The sequence below is a fragment of the Lissotriton helveticus genome, chromosome 12, assembly GCF_964261635.1.
Source record: "Lissotriton helveticus chromosome 12, aLisHel1.1, whole genome shotgun sequence".
Taxonomy (NCBI): domain Eukaryota; kingdom Metazoa; phylum Chordata; class Amphibia; order Caudata; family Salamandridae; genus Lissotriton; species Lissotriton helveticus.
This window is the reverse complement of record NC_136073.1, coordinates 821712373-821726003: the sequence shown is the minus strand read 5'-3', so window position 1 is coordinate 821726003 and position 13631 is coordinate 821712373. Positions and strand designations below refer to the sequence as shown.

The 13631-nt window shown below is 49.3% G+C and overlaps 1 long non-coding RNA gene across 1 annotated transcript; it reads right to left on the bottom strand.

Moving 5' to 3' along the window:
- Positions 1–2643: 2643 nt before the first annotated feature.
- Positions 2644–12150, bottom strand: LOC144799038 (uncharacterized). The gene is made up of 3 exons (XR_013603734.1): positions 11971–12150; positions 10842–10961; positions 2644–3093 (listed from the first exon to the last, which is right to left on the bottom strand). It is a non-coding gene; the product is annotated as an uncharacterized LOC144799038 (long non-coding RNA).
- Between the last annotated feature and the right edge of the window lie 1481 nt (positions 12151–13631).

The window sequence follows — 13631 nt, the reverse complement described above, 5'->3', positions numbered from 1 at the left end:
TCAACAAAGCCGACTCCATTATCGCACCCCATCTCCGAGACGTCATCAACTGCTCCCTCAACTCCGCTACCTTCCCGGAAAGCTGGAAACATGCCGAACTCAGCGCCCTCCTGAAAAAACCCACAGCAGACCCCACTGACCTTAAGAACCTCCGCCCCATCTCACTCCTTCCTTTCCCCGCCAAAGTCATGGAGAAAGCCGTCAACAATCAACTTGCCGCCTTCCTCGAATCCAACAAATCCCTCGACCCATCACAATCCGGGTTCCGAGCCAAACACAGCACCGAAACCGCACTCATCGCAGCAACCGATGACATTCGAACACTACTGGACAACCGAGAAACAGCTGCCCTCATCCTACTTGACCTCTCCGCAGCCTTCGACACAGTCTGTCACAGCACCCTTATTCAACGCCTCAGCAATGTTGGAATTCAAGGAAAAGCACTGGACTGGATCACCTCGTTCCTCGCCGGAAGAACTCAAAGAGTCCGCCTACCCCCCTTCAGATCAGAAGCCACTGAAGTCATCTGCAGCGTACCTCAAGGTTCCTCACTCAACCCACCCTCTTCAACGTTTACATGAGCCCCCTCGCTTCCATCGCACGAAAACACAACCTCAACATCATCTCCTACGCAGACGATACCCAACTGATCCTCTCCCTCACCAAAGACCCAAACACCGCCAAAACCAACCTAAACGAAGGAATGAAGGAAGTAGCCGAATGGATGAAGAACAGCTGCCTTAAACTGAACTCGGACAAAACTGAAGTCCTCATCCTAGGATCTTCACCCTCCGCTTGGGATGACTCATGGTGGCCACCGGCCCTGGGAAACGCACCCACCCCCACAGACCACGCCCGTAACCTGGGCTTCATCCTGGACTCCTCCCTCTCGATTACCAGACAAGTCAACGCCGTCTCTTCATCATGTTTCAACATCCTACGTATGCTTAAAAAAATCTTCCGTTGGATCCCCACCGAAACGAGAAAGACGGTCACTCACGCTCTGGTCACAAGCCGTCTGGACTATGGTAACACCCTGTACGCCGGAACAACAGCAAAGCTACCAAAAAAACTCCAACGCATCCAAAACGCGTCAGCTAGACTCATTCTAGACGTCCCCCGCCATGCTCACATTTCCGGTCACCTGAAAGAACTCCACTGGCTCCCCATCAACAAGAGAATAACGTTCCGTCTCCTCACCCACGCACACAAGGCACTCTACGACCTTGGACCCGAATGCCTCAACACGCGCCTGTCCTTTTACACCCCCACCCGCCAACTTCGATCGACCAATCAAGCCCTCGCCGTAATCCCAAGTATCCATAGATCCACCATGGGTGGAAGATCCTTTCCCTACTTAGCGGCCAAAACCTGGAACTCTCTCCCTGCCTACCTCCGCCTTACCCAGAACCACCTCTCATTCAGAAAACAATTAAAAACCTGGATATTCGATGAGTGAGCACCCTCCTTCCCCCAAGCGCCTTGAGACCCTCTGGGTGAGTAGTGCGCTATATAAATGCAGAACTTGAACTATCTTGAACTTGAACATATATATATATATATATATATATATATATATATATATTTCTCCACACATCCAAACTGTCCAGTCGGCATACAAAGGAGAGCACTCACAGGTCCTTGCTAAGGATGTAATTTTATTCGTGCTGAAACCCCCCCCCCCTGCACTGACAGTTGCGTTTCAGCAATCTGCCTTTCTCGATCTCTCTCTATATATATATATATATAAATATATATATATGGACAACACTGGTAACAGATTAGATTGCCCATTACCCACAAAGCTCAGTAGTATATGCTATTCTCTTTTTTTCCAGAGGAACATAATTATTAATCCATTATTATTAATTGCCGTCGTAGATATATCATCCTTCCAGCTCTAAAGGTTACGCTTGTCCACTTCATAGGTAGAGTCTACTTCAGTTTGTTGTAACTTGTACTAGGCTATCCCGGTTTTATTTTACTTTAGCATTGCTTATCAATATCATTCATCATCATTTTCTTCTAGTTTGGCAGTCTTCTTCTTGTGTACTTACTACTTACTGTACTTCTACTAAGTACTCGTTCCCTAGTCTCCCTCAGGTGACTGTCTCATTTTCTTTTTTTGCAAATGCAACTGTCTACTACTGCTATCACCACCCACCATGCTAACTTGGGAAACCAAACTATCACCATGCAGCCATAGCTTCGCCTATACATCAATCACAGGTAAGAGAAGAAGTGTGGGGGGAGTCAATAATGTTTATACTATGGAAACTAAATTAATTCACACACCCACATACTTGAGAACATACTAAAAAGGGGTTTTAGTTGCAGAATGCATAGACTAGGAGGAGAGACTGACAGTAGTAGGACAAGTGAGGGTACTGCATCTATCTGTCAGTGTGTTACACTATTGGCAGATTTCACAAACTGGGTGCGGCCCTGCAGCAAAAGGATGAAACAAGCAAGGTGACATAAAAGAGTAATCCCCCCCGAAAAGATTTGCATCATATGTATTGGAAAACTATAAATAATTTATTACCCAAACAAATATAAACTAGAAGAAAAACCCACAACACCTGACACACCCCTCTAACTAACCCCAGCCAATGTCCAGTAAATGTCTGTCCAAGTTGAAGAAAAAAAAAAAGTAAACCCCAAGTTTCCCCATCTCCCAACATCCCATCCACCAAAAAAAGATTAGAAAAGGGGCAAAGGTCAAATACTGAGGTGACGTCTAGCGGCGGGGGTGCCAGCTAGTTCGCTCCAGGACCTCCTCCAGTTTGGCCTTCAGGTGCGCCATCCTGACGAGCACGCGGCACCGAAAATTCCTGCAGGAACAACAGGGGTGGGAGGCAGCAGTAGATGATGAAGTTGATGGGCGCCGGGCGGCTGCCAGAACACGGCGCCGTACCCCCGGAGGCACGGGGGGCTGGCTGGGCCCCGGGGCATTGGAGGAAGAAGCTGCAGCCTCCTCCTCCTCCTCCTCTGCCAGGGCAACCAGCTGGAGATATTCAGCCCGGATGGCCTCCAGCTTCCATTGCCAGGCCCTGGCCACCAACTCCTGCCTGTTGGGTTGGGAAGGAGTAGCTATATCAAGAAAGAAAAAAAAAGACAATTGTAACCAATACTCTTAGCAAAACAGTAACAAAATTCAATTACGCACATAAAAATTATAGCGGCACAGTAGCACTAGCAGTTGTGGTATCCTCTTTCTCACTTCCTCTACCCCTAAGATTTGGATGTGATGATTAGACTTTCAGACACTATGGGGTAGAGTTGAAGTATTCTTTTTCTCTCTCTTGTTTAGCAGAAATAATCTTGTATTGCTAGATCAGTCAGCTTATGCCCTAGTCAGACATACTTGTGTTGCAGACTCATGTTACTTTACTACTGTCTGCACGTGGGGCAGCTGTACTACACAATTATATAGGTTTCCATTACGGCCATACTCTGTTAAATCATTGGCAAATGCACGGACAATTTCACTTTCACCCTGACTACTGCAATAAGGCACATGATGATGGTTAATGATGACATGCTTATGAAAGAGGATATACGGCGGCATGACATCATGTCACTCACGTGATGATGATGATGACATACTGAGTGATTTGTAAGTACTAGTTACCATGCAGCCGATAGGCCACCCATGGCTGACATAGTAGTCAAAAATTATATGGGTAGGGATTGGAGCGGAAGTGGGCCTCAGATTCGGAGGGAGGCGATTAATGATGGGTGGGTAGGGTAAATAATAGTCATGCAATATATATATTGTGCTTGCAATCTATTGTGAGTCAAGGGAGTATTCAATTCTGAAATACAAGTACAACCTCAAACCATTGAATCAAATACCTTGCAAAAAAACAGTCCTTGTTCTTCCCTGTTTTTTTTTCATTTATCAGTGTATTGCTCTTGTAGCATTATTATTATTTTATTCTTAATGTTCACCCTTTGCTTTGGTACTCTATCCACGGTATAATTTTCTTTTACATTCTCTTTATCCAGTCTGACTTTGTTTTCACCTACTGTCTATGATACCATCCATCCAAACATGGCTATCATAAACCGGCTTTCACAGACAACATACATTTGTCATAGATATAACCAACCACCACCCATGCGTCCTTGCTTGCCTTAGAGTTATACCCCTTAACCCCCCCCCGAGGATTCCTTTCACCTATAGAGTTTCACCCACCCAGACAGGCATCCTTTCTGCTTTCTCCTTCACCTTTCACCCATCCTTCAACTACCCATGCATCCCATCATCTAATCTTCATCCGCCACTGTGGAGTTGTGGGTGAGGCGGACCGGAATAACAGGCTGGGAGGCCGGATATAATGAGCTATGGTTTCGGGTTTTATTCAGAGGTAGGACACACAGTAGTATTCCACAGAGGTACAAAGGAGGAAGTCCGGAGAGAGTGTCGTGACGGAAGAGATCTGTTGTAGGGTTGATGTCTTTGTCCGGGATACTCTGTAGGTTGTGGTCATCAGATGACGGTCGGGTGATGGGTCTCCTCGGAGATATGTAAAAGAGAGAACAAGTTGGGGTTAGTCCGGTCCGATGAGGACTATCGAGTACTGTCACCTTCACCGGGAGTGCGTTGGTCAGGAAGGAGAAGTGTGGGAGGGGAGGCGGGAAGGGTAGAGGGAGAGGGTCAATTGCAAGCGGGAGGGGTATGGTGGTTGGGGTGCCTGGGGCAGTGCAAGGAGAGTGATATATATACACAAGGTGCTCGTGATACTTCGTTTATCTATATGAACAGTGCAGGGTGCTCGTGACACACTATGTACAGGCTCTACAGGTATTTACACTATTTTTACACAGGGACACGGAGAAAGGATAGAGAGTACTCACGTGCCCCGCCGCAACTCTCATCCGAGTTGCGGCCGCTCTCCAGCCACCTCCGGAGGTCGCCACCAGTCCTCCGACCACAGGTCTTCTTCCTCCTCCTGTTCTCCGCTTTCCGCCTTCTCAACGTTCTCCTCTCCTCGTCCACTCTCCGTCGGGGGTTCCGCGCCGTTCGCTTTCTCCTGCCACGAGTCCGCTGGGCTGAACAAGGTCTTGACTGTTTTCCCGTCTTTTCTACGTTCCTGGAGGAGCGTAGTTGCTGCACTTCCGCTTCCGGATGGTTCGGGTTCCGGGTCACTGGTCGGGACTTCGCTTCCGGTTTCCGGTTTGCCGGGTTCCGGGTCGGCAATGGGTTGCGGATCCTGTGGGCGAAGAGAGGAAGTCCAATGACCCCGGGATGCTGTTTGTGCCGGCGTGGGGGTGGGAGACCCCTGTCGCTTCCGCCCCTCTGATGAGGTAGGGACCCCTGATTTTCCACATCCCCTTTCCCTAGCTGTCTTACTAGTAGGGGTGGAAGGAGCGGGATAACGTGAGAGGTAATCAGCATTGCCCTGGTCTAGTCCCTTTCGGTGTAGCGTTTGGAAACGGAATGGCTGTAACGATAGGAACCACCTAAGGACCCTGTCGTTGTGGCCCCGATTGCGGGCCATCCACTCAAGTGGTGCATGGTCTGTGTACAGAATAAATTCCCGGCCCTCTAAATAGTACCTGAGACTGTCCACTGCCCACTTAATCGCCAGAGCCTCTTTCTCTATGACTGCATAGTTTTGCTCGCGCTGGAAGAGCTTCCGACTGATATACAGAACCGGTTTTTCTACCCCTTGTTCGTCTTTCTGGGACAGGACCGCCCCCAAACCCTGATCGGAAGCATCCGTCTGCAGGATAAATGGACGGGAATAGTCCGGACTGACCAACACGGGTTCTGACAACAGGGATTGCTTGAGGTGATTGAAGGCCTGCAGGAGGACAGGAGTGGGTTGTTGCAACTTCTCTTCGGTTTTAGCGGACTTCTTCAAAAGGTCTGTCAAGGGAGCGGCTATCTGGGAGAACCGGGGAATGAACCTCCGGTAATACCCTAGTAACCCGAGAAAGGCACGGAGTTCTCTCTTTGTGTGAGGGAAGGGTATGGAGTGTACGGCTTGTATTTTATTGTTTTGGGGACGAATGACCCCCTCCCCTAAGAGATACCCTAGATACTTCACACTTCGGGCCGCCAAGGTCGTCTTGGCGGGGTTAATGGTGAAACCATGACTACCCAGGGAGTGTACCACTGCCTGTAAATGGAGTAGGTGTTTTTCCCAGCTATCACTGTAGATAACTATGTCGTCTAAGTACGCCCCGGCAAAGTCGGTATGGGGTCGTAAGACCAGGTTCATGGCCCTTTGAAATGTCGCAGGGGCCCCATGGAGCCCGAAGGGCATTACTTTGAAGTGAAACAAACCCTCAGGCGTTGAAAACGCAGTTTTAGGTTTGTCTTCCGGCTTTAAAGGGATCTGCCAGTACCCTTTACACAAGTCCAGGGTACTGATGTATTCAGCCTTGCCTATCTGCTCCACCATCTCGTCCACTCGAGGCAGGGGATAGGAGTCGAAAGCCGAGATTTTATTCACCTCCCTGAAATCAATGCAGAAACGGGTGGAGCCATCAGGTTTGGGTACTAACACGATGGGGGAATTCCAACTACTGTTAGACGGTTCAATTATACCAATCTCCAGCATTTGGGCGATCTCTCCTTTTATAACTGTTCGGCGTGCTTCAGGGATCCGGTAGGGTCTCTGTCGCACGATTTTCCCTGCTTCTGTGTGGATGGCATGTTCCACTATGGTGGAGTGTCCGGGTAGGGAGGAAAACACTGCTTGGACCGAGGACAAGGCCCGCTTCAGGTCCTGTTTGTTGGTTTCAGGAAGGTCAGGGTCTATACAGCCCTCGAAGGGCAGAGAGAGTGAGCCTGTTAGGACAGGGAGGGGTCCCTCCCACTTCTTCAACAGGTTGACGTGGTAGATCTGGGTGACACTTCGGTTGGCATCCAGCTCTAGTTCATAGGTGACGGGAGTCACTTGTCTCACGATAGGGAAAGGGCCCTGCCAATGTCCCAATAGTTTATGGTCGGAGGATGGCAGGAGTAACAACACCAGCTCTCCTGGATTGAAAGAACGGGCCTTGGTTCCTTTGTTATACTGCTGTTTTTGTGTGACCTGCGCTGTTGTCAGATTCTGCCGCACTATTTCTCTGATTTGGGTCAAGTGGGTTCGGAGGTTATCGACATACTCGGGGAGAGGCCGGGTCCGGTCTGGCTCTGCTTCCCATGCCTCGCGAGCCATGTCTAACAAGGTCCTCGGGGCACGGCCATATAACAGCTCATATGGGGAATACCCGGTGCTACTTTGCACTTTGCATCGAATGGCGAAGAGGGCTAGGGGAAGCATCTCCTCCCACCTTTTACTTTCCAGGCCCAGGAGCTTCTTCAGGGTGGCCTTTAGGGTGGCATTATATCTCTCCACCAACCCGTCTGTCTGGGGGTGATAGGCCGAAGTCCTTATCTGTTTGATACCCAAATTGGCGCATACTTGGCGCATGAGGGAGGACACGAAAGGAGTACCCTGATCTGTTAAAATCTCATGAGGGAATCCTACCCTACTGAAAATGGAGATAAGGGCTTTAGCGATATTTTGTGTTGTGGGCTGCTTCAAAGGGATGGCCTCCGGGAACCTGGTGGCGTAGTCCACTAACACCAGGGCGTACCTACAACCCGTCCTGGAGGGCAACAGGGGTCCTATCAGGTCCATACCCACTCGGGAAAAAGGGACATCAATAAGAGGAAGGGGTTGGAGAGGCACACGAGGGGGTCGATACCGGCTGTTTCTCTGGCAGACCGGACACTCCCTACAGTATTGTTTTATTTGTCCATGGACACCCGGCCAGTAGAACTTCTCAAGGATAGTTTGGCCGGTTTTTAGGTCACTGAAATGTCCTCCCAGCAAATGACTGTGGGCCAGGTATAGGACTTTTTCCCGGAATAATCCGGGGATAACCAGCTGTGTGGGGTCCTGGGGCCCCCCTTTCCTATAGAGGAGTCCGTGTTTACGAAAGAAGTAAGGACCTACGTGTAGTGGGTCCTCGTCGTCCAGGGCACGATTCCAAGCCTCCTGTAAGACGGGATCCTCTTGCTGGGCAGCTCGGAACTCGCGGTCCGTTTCCCAAGGATGAACTTCGGCAAGAGCAGGGAAAGCACCTTTAAAGGTTCTCTTTTCTCTTTTCTTTTGGTTCTTAGATTTTCCGGATTTTGAGGGAGAGTCTGTGGTTGGAGATCCATGCGGAAACGGGGCCTCCGCCCACCATTTCCTTAGGGAGTCTGTAGTGTCTTTCAAGAGGTGTGGAAGACCGCTATAATCACTGCCTAGTATGGCTTGTTCCGGGAGGGTAGGAACCAGCCCGACTGTTAACATTCTTCCCATGTCTGTGTTTTGTTGTACCCTTACTTGGGCCGTTGGATAACTCTTGGTGTCGCCGTGAACACACTTTATAGCGACAGTCCCGGTAAGGGGTCCGACAGGATGGGGTAGTTCCTGGGGTCTGAGGACGCTATGTCTACACCCCGTATCTGCCAAGGCCATCATACGGTGTCCGTCTATTCGCACGGGACAGCGAAAAGGTGGTGGGGTGTCATCGTTAGTGAGGCACACATAGTTCCGTGCCATCCCTATGTCCATAGGTTCTTCCTTTTGAGGACACACCCGGGCTATGTGCCCGTATCCTCCACAGTGATAGCACTGTGGCCCAGGTGGGGGAGGTCGAGGCAGGATTGGGTATGGCATCAGGGGAGCGGGATCTGGTCTTCTGACCGGGTTTGGTGGTCTGGGTGGCCGTGAGTGGTTGCCATGAGGAACGCGGGGATGTGGTTCTTCCTTGACCCGTTGGGACTCCTGGGCTCTGCTGTAGGCACTGGCTATCTCCACCGCGCTGTCCAAGGTCAGGCGGGCGTGTTGTCTCACCCATTTCTGGGTGGCTGGATGAAGAGAGGCCAGGTACTGTTCCAAATATATCTTGGAAAGGATCTCTTCCTTCGTGGCGGTGGCCGGTTTCAGCCATCGGTTTGTCAAGTCTTGAATCCGAAATGAGAGAGCCCGCGGTGTTTCTTGGGGGCCCTCTCTGGCCTGACGTAAACGAACCCTGTACGTTTCGTCGTCGATTCCCAGTCTCTCAAGTATGCAGGTTTTGACGTCTTGGTAGGGGGTCACCCCCTGGATATTGGCCTGCTGATAGGCAGCCTGTAGTTCGCCTGTCAATAGTGGACCAAGATAGTGGCTCCAGCGATCGGCAGGCCATGCAGCAGCCTGCGCCAAGCGCTCAAAATTGGTAAAAAAATAGTCGGGGTCTTCACCCGACACATATTTTTGGAGGACCACTGAGGGTAAGGAGGTGGTGGGCCGTTGTTGTCCCATGACGGTGGTCAGTTTCTCGAGGGCTTGGTCCTGAGCTGTTCCCTGTCCTTTAAGGACGTCGTGGAGTTGGCCACGGTCATCCTCGGCGGTCTTGAGGAATCTCTCCATCATTTTTCCAAGCACCTCCTGGCTCTCCGCTAGCTGCTTAACCGCGGCCTCCATGCTTCCGGTGTATCCCACTTCTGACACCACCTGTGGAGTTGTGGGTGAGGCGGACCGGAATAACAGGCTGGGAGGCCGGATATAATGAGCTATGGTTTCGGGTTTTATTCAGAGGTAGGACACACAGTAGTATTCCACAGAGGTACAAAGGAGGAAGTCCGGAGAGAGTGTCGTGACGGAAGAGATCTGTTGTAGGGTTGATGTCTTTGTCCGGGATACTCTGTAGGTTGTGGTCATCAGATGACGGTCGGGTGATGGGTCTCCTCGGAGATATGTAAAAGAGAGAACAAGTTGGGGTTAGTCCGGTCCGATGAGGACTATCGAGTACTGTCACCTTCACCGGGAGTGCGTTGGTCAGGAAGGAGAAGTGTGGGAGGGGAGGCGGGAAGGGTAGAGGGAGAGGGTCAATTGCAAGCGGGAGGGGTATGGTGGTTGGGGTGCCTGGGGCAGTGCAAGGAGAGTGATATATATACACAAGGTGCTCGTGATACTTCGTTTATCTATATGAACAGTGCAGGGTGCTCGTGACACACTATGTACAGGCTCTACAGGTATTTACACTATTTTTACACAGGGACACGGAGAAAGGATAGAGAGTACTCACGTGCCCCGCCGCAACTCTCATCCGAGTTGCGGCCGCTCTCCAGCCACCTCCGGAGGTCGCCACCAGTCCTCCGACCACAGGTCTTCTTCCTCCTCCTGTTCTCCGCTTTCCGCCTTCTCAACGTTCTCCTCTCCTCGTCCACTCTCCGTCGGGGGTTCCGCGCCGTTCGCTTTCTCCTGCCACGAGTCCGCTGGGCTGAACAAGGTCTTGACTGTTTTCCCGTCTTTTCTACGTTCCTGGAGGAGCGTAGTTGCTGCACTTCCGCTTCCGGATGGTTCGGGTTCCGGGTCACTGGTCGGGACTTCGCTTCCGGTTTCCGGTTTGCCGGGTTCCGGGTCGGCAATGGGTTGCGGATCCTGTGGGCGAAGAGAGGAAGTCCAATGACCCCGGGATGCTGTTTGTGCCGGCGTGGGGGTGGGAGACCCCTGTCGCTTCCGCCCCTCTGATGAGGTAGGGACCCCTGATTTTCCACAGCCACCTATATGCATCCCAAGGCCACTACCTTCACCCACGCATGATTCTCTGCCAGTCATACATGTCGTCTGACTCTGTCTTCATAAAACGATCTCTGCTGAGTTGAAGATAGAATAGAATAGGCCATTATTTACTCAACCCCCGCCGCTAATGCTAATGTTAAGTAAAGGATGTCTTTTTCAACTGTTCAGTGTTCACAACAACTTAGTCTCAGCAGAAGCACAGTGTACTAGTACTGAGTGTACACCCTTGCAACGAGTGTATGTATTCATCATTCTCAATAAGTAAGGAATATGACTTACCATCGCCCGCCACTGCTGCTAGCTCACCCCCTGCAGAGGCTGCATCCTCCGTTCCCTCCGGAGTGGCATGGCCCTCATCGCTGGCCCCGGAACTTGTGGTGGAACTTGTGGTCAGTACGCCTGAAAAAAAACATTTCAAATTGTTTTAGATGCCTTATACGCCTCCCCTATTTATTTTTTTCATTAGCAAGATTGAAAATACATAATTAATAATACATACACTACACACGTCACTATCTACAATTCGCATACTAAAGTAGAGTAGAGCAGAGTAGACAGTATGTCTATCAAATAACAATATCCGGTTGGTCATTTTGTTGGTGGTAATTTTTGAAAAGCCTCTCAAGAAGAGGACAACCCAAAGAACTGGACTCAGTGACTAGAACTATTGGTGCATCTCATTTTTTTAAAAGAAGAAAGAGTGGCTGACTGGGCGAACATGAGGTCTCTCTTAGTTGGAAAATAATGGTGCCGTCCTCCTACTCCTCATACTTCCTTCCGGCCACGGTGCATGGTAATCAGTTGTTCAGTGTTCCCCATCAACTGCTACTACTAAAAAAAGTACTAGGCCTGGATTAGAAAAAGTAAAATACACCACTTTGAGGTGTCCTGTCAAATGTGAGTGACCACCATTACTGATTCAGCATGAGGAGACAGTAAAAGAAACTAAAGCCTTCTCATCTCACAAACCTGCGGGGAATACCTTACTTGGGCATGGAATCTGCACAGCAGATTAGTGCTACTAGTACTAGTAGTAGTAAGGAGTTCTAACTAGTACTAGTACTAGTAGTAGCCTAGGACCAATGGGTTCTCGGAGTCCAACTGTACCACTACTAGGCAATCCACATATAAGGGGAGAGGGAAAGCTGAGTGAAACCAAGGAGAAAGCAAGCTACAGACAGACTAACGCAGAGTCAGAGCAGAGGTTAGCCAGATGCAGTTTGTTTCTAGTGTTTTTTTAACATCAAATCAATGTTAGTAGTACTAGTAGGTAATGGAGCAAAAACAAGAATTTTGAAACAGGTAGATTGAAGAGGATTTTGGAAAAATTCAGATTAGGAAATGGAAACAATAGAGCGATACAAGTTAGGGAAATATTAATATATATAACAACACGAGGAAGACTTACTGGGGCCAGCAGCAGAGCCATCTGCGCCTGAGGCCGCTTCCTGCTGCTCCAGGGAGGCCCCTCCAGCTCCTGCCGCACTGCCAGCTAACCCAGTCTTCTTCTTGCCCCTGGATGCTGATCATGTAAGACATAATTAAAGAGACAAAAAATGATTTGTGTTAAATAAATAAATATAATTGCTCTAACAATATTTCTTGAGAGGAAATGGCAATTGCAATAACATTGACCTAAAGATCGACTTATTAGACTAGTAGTAGGCCACTAGTATGTATTGCAGTCAAGTACCATCCGATCATTATTATTATTCCAGAGTCAATTATGATTCCTGAATCCTAAACCTACCTAGCCCACGTATTCCAGACTTTCACCAAGCCCCAGGACCTAAATACCTAGCAGGTCATCCCGGTCCAGGATGTTGGACCACTGGTGCGTCGATTGGTTACGGGTGCGCCGGACCCCAGAGCAGCAAAACACTGCCTGACGCAACCTCTCCCAACACCGGTGATGCTCCCGGAGCCCGTACCAGGATCCAGGATCCAGGCCTGTCACCTGCTGCCAGGGTTAAGAGGAGGTGGCGCTGGACAAAAAAAAAACTGTGCGCCCACCTCCGCTTCATTGAATAAGGCCCGTAGAGGCACCCCTTGCAAGGAAGGTGGTCGTGGCTCTTACTCCTCTTCCTCAGGTCCTTGGTTTTCTTAAGGCTCTTTGCCATGGTTGTGGGTAGGCGGGGGCGGAAAACAAAAGGTAGGAAGTAACAAAGTAAGTAAAAGAAATTTTAAAAGCAAGTAATAGAAAAAGAGTGAAAAATGCACTCAAAAACACACAAAAAGGCGGCAAAAATGCAAAATAGAGAGGGACAGATAATAAATGAAAAAGATCCCAAAAAAGTATCTAGAAACAAAGAACTGAAAAGATATAGGGAGGATAGAAAAACAGGCCCAGAACCATAGCAAAAAGTGAAACAACAAGATTGCTGCGCCCATTGGCGACCGCGTGAAGTTTGAGCGATATTTTACCCCGAGCACGCAAAAAGCATCCCCGAACACGCAATATGCGATCCGGAACAGGAAAAACTCATTGCGAATGGACGTAACAAGCAACTCTGCATGCTTGCGGAACTCCTCGTAGCTCGCAGAGTTTTTTTGCGACTTTGCAGAATTCCGCGTAGAGTGACTGCGCGAACTCCGCCCAGGGTTAGTTTTGTGTTGATCTTTCTAGCAAAACATGCAAGACTCTCTTTGCAGCCTGGAAGCTGAATATGTGGAACTCCTGATTCCAAGAAGGAGTTGCCTGTAGAAGACCTACTGTATGAATACAGAATAAAGCTCCTTCGGCCTGCAGGGAACTGGTGTTAAGACACAGATGTGTGAACATGTTAAAAAGATATGCCTTTCAATCCAATCTTTAGAGAGGGTGAGGTGCCTAGAGCACACTAGTACATTCAAAGAAGAAAATTATAAACCGGACATGATTTTTCAGCACTTACTTTCTTGCCACAAGAGGGCGCCATGATACTACTAGTGACCAGGAAAGATTCATGTTCATTCTTATACAAGAGTTGTGATGACAAAATAAGTGTTTCAGTATTATAATTGTGATACATGGTGAGTGGGACGGTAGAGGGAATATGAGGGAGCCTATGGACAAGAAGTAAAATAGGA